At 60.1% G+C, this 326-nt stretch overlaps 1 protein-coding gene across 1 annotated transcript in view; it reads left to right on the top strand.

The window, feature by feature from the left end:
• The first annotated feature begins 22 nt into the window (after nt 1–22).
• Nucleotides 23–326, top strand: part of SLC39A1 (solute carrier family 39 member 1) — a 4,343-nt gene continuing 4,039 nt past the window's right edge. The window contains exon 1 of the mRNA XM_025040911.1: nt 23–46. The gene's annotated coding sequence lies outside the window, so the exon portion shown is untranslated. The remainder of the gene's footprint in view (nt 47–326) is intronic.

A 326-nucleotide genomic window follows, 5' to 3' on the forward strand; every position in this document is an offset into this window, starting at 1 on the left:
GGGATTGTACGGTCTAATAAGAGATAAAGACTTTGGCCAAGACCAGGTAGATACACTCAGGAGTGGGCGGAAGACTTGGAAATACGGGATGCATATGGGGCATTGACCTTGTCCGCGGAGTTTCCAGCATCCTCTTTTAAAATCTCCAAAAGACCAAGGACTCTGTTGTCGGGCCAGCTCCCCACTACCAGACCTGCGCCGGAGCGCCCCAGGCCCGCGGCTCCCGGATGCCGTCCCCAGGCCCTTTTCTTGCTCGCGCGCACCCCCCGCTCGTGCCCACCTCCGCCCAGCTCCCGCTGCCGGCCTCTGATTGGTCCTAGCTCACG

This window comes from Pteropus alecto, unplaced genomic scaffold, assembly GCF_000325575.1.
Source record: "Pteropus alecto unplaced genomic scaffold, ASM32557v1 scaffold49, whole genome shotgun sequence".
NCBI classification, from domain to species: domain Eukaryota; kingdom Metazoa; phylum Chordata; class Mammalia; order Chiroptera; family Pteropodidae; genus Pteropus; species Pteropus alecto.